Here is a 5000-nt window from a genome sequence, read left to right as displayed (position 1 = left end):
GTGTGCGTTGTGTGTGTGTGTGTGTGTGTGTGTGTGTGTGTGTGTGTGTGTGTGTGCGTGTGTGTGTGTGTGTGTGTGTGTGTGTGTGTGTGTGTGTGTGTGTGGTCACAAATAGGCTCTTATATGGTTGACTATTTTAAAAAACTGATTACATATAATGATAGAAGATGTATCGAGACACAAAAATGGGTATGTTTGATCTGGAAGAACGGTGGTTCATTAAAATTGTGGGGTCAACGATCGCGCCTGATCCACAAAGTATGAAAATAAAAAATTAAAAAATTAAAAAAAAGTTTACAGTGGTTTTTGATATAGATGTACAGAAGAATACTTTGATAAGTATGTTTTAACATAAATAGGGATGGTATAATATAATTGTTGGGATTCCGTTCGCGTCTGGCCTCCATAGAACGGAAATAGGCACTGACATTAATAAAGAATTTTCATATCTATCTGCGTAAGTATATTTTGATAATTATGTTTCAGTTTGAAGAACTATGGTATAATAAAATTATGAGGTGTTCGTTCGCCCCTGACCTCCATAGAATGGAAATATGTCACAACGTTTAACAAGATTTTTCAATATAGATCCACAGAATATTGTGATAAGTGTTTTAGTGTTAACAGGTATGGTATAATAAATTACGGGGTTTATCTATTCTATTTTTACTTTCATCATATTTTGCTTTGGTTTTGATACCCCCATATTCGAAGCTATCTCTTTACAAGCCTTCCTTTTCATAACCTATCATACTTTCATAAATCAGAGTCCATTTTCTGTAGGCTGTTTTTTAACCCAGTCAATGACGCCTACTTTTTCTAGTATATATATATATATATATATATATATATATATATATATATATATATAAACATATACGCATACATATATATGTACACATACATACACACAGATTTATATATGTACATATATACGCATACATATAAACATAGACACGCACACATATATATGTTCATATATACACATACATATATATATATATATATATATGTATATGCATACACACACATATATATGTACATATAAATATACATACATACATACATGTACGTATACATATACATAAACACATATATGCCTACAAACACATATATACACACATATATGCCACAAACACACACACCCATATATATATATGTGTGTGTGTGTGTGTGTGCATTTATATTGTAGGATTTAAAGTAAAGTTCGGAGGACTGCAAATGTAGAAGTTTTAGACAAAAAATTGTATGTTTAAAACACGAAAACATAGACGCTAATTAACTTTCCTAATAAATAATTTAATAAATAAATAATTGTATTACTTGTATCGATATCTTACTTCACAGAATTGAACTTAAAATCCTACAATACATATATATATATATATATATATATATATATATATATATATATATATATATATATTATATATATATATATTTCTAAATTTGCTATTCGGTCAATACTGATAATATTGATAATTTATCGATTTCCGTACAAAATTAATAAATTGAGTTGCACACGTGTGCATACGAGAACCACACTAAAAAACTCTATCTTTCTTGGGTAGGACCAAAAAGAGTCTTCAATCTAATAGGTTCCACTTTGTCAACTAAGCTCCAACCCCTGTCCTATCGCCGCAATGTTGCATGTCTGTCCCTGTTTTACAAGTATTTTAATGGAATGTGCTCTGATGAACTCGTTGTACTTGTGACCCCTCAACGTACATACCCCTGAGAAAAGCTTGGCAAATAAATCACACCCCTTTACTGTTGAGGTCCTAGATGCCGAAAAGCTCTCGATTCTAATATTTTATTTCCACGAACAGCTAGACTTTGGAATCCCCTTCTTGCTACAAGTTTCCATGACTGTACTGATATGCAGGAGTTTAAATGCGATATAAACCAGCAACTTGGATATTTTCCTGTAGCATGATCCAAACTAGTAGCCCCTTACGTTCAGATGGCGATACGTCCTGTTTGCGGTGAACGTGAAATAGAAATAAACATGAAAGTTCTCATGAAAACTAAGAAGAAATCCTAATAAAATAAATTGTGCCGACATAGATTTCTTTAGTTTGAAAAAAAATTTTTTTTTAGAAAAGTAACATAATATATATCATATATATATATATATATATATATATATATATATATATATATATATATATATATATATGTAATATATAAATATATATATATATAATATAAATATATATATATATATATATATATATCTTATATATATAATATATAAAAATATATACATATATATCATATATATATAATATATAAATATATATATAATCTATAAATATATATATATAATATAATATATATATATAATATAAAAATATATATATATATAATATAAAAATATATATATAATAAATATATGTATATATATAATATAAATATATATATAATATAAATATATATATGTAATATAAATATATATATATATAATATATAAATATATATATAATATATAAATATATATACTATTATATAGATAATATATAAATATATATATATAAATATATATATATATAATATATAAATATATATATATATATATATATATATATATATATATAATATATGAATATATATAAGTGGAGGAGAACTTCTTCACGACTGAGACAATTTTTATTTTTGTTCCCTTTCTCCACCTTAAGAAACAACCCTGGTGTCTAACTCTATCCTGTGAGGAGACATTGTTAATAGGAACAAAGACAAAAATGTAACAATCTACGAGACATTTAATCGAGCTCTAAGCCATCTTTTTACTTGTATATTTTTTATCTTTCAATTGGGAGCCACCACTTATCAAAGCCTGAAAGCCACTCGAGGATAAGGGTTAATGGGTGTAAAGTGATATTAATCATTAATGTTTTAGATAGGGGTAGAAGTTGGATAATTTAAGAGGACGTCATAGACAGAAATTGTTACGATTTGACATCAAGCCCACCATATTGTAATCGGCCGGGAAACAGGCCAATTCTCCCACAGGTAGGCAGTTCTAGGGGAAAAAACTTTGAATGTTGATAATGGTTATCGCTAGACGAGTGTTTTCTGAAAATTGGGGAAGGTGGAACAAAAGATTGAGGCCCAGACGAGCACTTGCCATTAAAATAACTATGGAGTAATGACAAACTCGCAACGTCGTTTATGTGTGGCAGAGGAACAGAAAAGGGCATAACCCACAACGATCCGAAACTGGTTTGAACCTCATTAACGCAGGATGAGTGGGCCGAGAAGCTCTTGCTCTGGGTGTGACAGCAGTATTCCATATATATAGTCATCCACATACAATACTGTTTTGTTGTATCACAAATAATCAATGAGGCTAGACTAGAACCTTTCCCTAGCCGGGGAATGAACCTACAATAATCGCATCGATAATCGGCAGTTCTAACACACACACACACACACACACACACACACACACACACACACACACACACACACACACATATATATATAATATTAATATATATATATATAATAGGGGTGAACGTTTATACATAAAAAATAACATTTAATTCTATAATAATAACTAACATTTTATATCTAAAAGAGGCAGTGTCTATTACTTATACATGTTGTTAACTTATAGCAGCTTGCAAAGTGATAATAAAAGTGCAATAAAACCTAAAATATTTACATACAAACCGTATATATATATATATATATATATATATATATATATATATATATATATATATATATATATATAAGTGTGTATGTGCGTGTGTGTATGTTCATATATCTGTATATCTTTACACACGTCTTTAGACATACGCACCCCCACACATAACACCCCCACACATATTATATATATATATATATATATATATATATATATATATATATATATATATATATATATATATATATATATATATTAGAGATTGTATTAAATATTTTATATAAAACAAAATGGACCCCTTCTACATTATGCAGCTGTTTATAAACTTCAGTTTTGCGATTGGAGATAAATCTATGTTGGAATTTGTTTGAATTTTAATCAGAATGCAATAAAACTATGTTTGCACTTTTTTACAATTGATAATGACGCAATTCTTCATCCGTATTATGAGTTAAATTTTCAAGTAATGCAAGCTGGCTACACACACACACACACACACACACACACACATACACACACACACATACACACACACACACACACAAAAATGCTTTCAAAGTCGGTGTTATATTTTTACCTACGCATTTGTATTATGCCAACATTATTTCCTCTTTTGCTGTGAAGCATTTAGCTTGAAATGCTATGGCCTAAAGAGTATAATCGTTTAATCCCACTTCTGCCAGCTTTATTGACTTGATAATTTAATAAAGTTTCTATATAATGCAATTGTTTATTCTCTAAACTTATTCTCTCTCTTCATATGTATATATATATATATATATATATATATATATATATATATATATGTGTGTGTGTGTGTGTGTGTATACATATATATATGTGTGTATATATATATATATATATATATATATATATATATATATATATATATATATATATATATATACTTGATTTACCTGTGATCTTTTGTGTCACAAGATGTATCATTATTTATTCTACTTTGATTTCGATCGGAAATTCATAAACTATGATATATCTTTTAGGAAAGCCTTCTTACATGAAGAAAAATATTAAGATGGAACGTCTTAAGAAATTGAAATTCAAGAAATTGAAAAACATTAGACGTTTATTACTGGAATTCATTCTTTCACATCCGATCAGTGTCTCCCTGTCTTTCTGTTCAATACCCCTCTTCCTCCAATGTCTCTTGAGCCCTGATAAGCGGTGATTCGTTTATAAAAAATATTATGGAAAGTAGAGAGGTGTACAATGCATAATTTTGTGCAAATCGGTATCATAAAAATGTCTTATCGTAGACATACGGTTAAGGATTTTTATCAGACTTCATCTTTGACGGCGGAACTTTTACTTTAAAACTCTCCTAATG

General features: G+C 28.6%; 1 long non-coding RNA gene across 4 annotated transcripts in view; it reads right to left on the bottom strand.

Moving 5' to 3' along the window:
- Nucleotides 1-5000, bottom strand: part of LOC145292210 (uncharacterized) — a 355303-nt gene that overhangs the window by 108134 nt on the left and 242169 nt on the right. The window lies entirely within an intron of this gene.

The sequence above is a fragment of the Euprymna scolopes genome, chromosome 13 (assembly GCF_053919585.1).
Source record: "Euprymna scolopes isolate OS-2025 chromosome 13, ASM5391958v1, whole genome shotgun sequence".
NCBI lineage: Eukaryota > Metazoa > Mollusca > Cephalopoda > Sepiida > Sepiolidae > Euprymna > Euprymna scolopes.
This window is presented reverse-complemented; position numbering and strand designations above follow the sequence as displayed.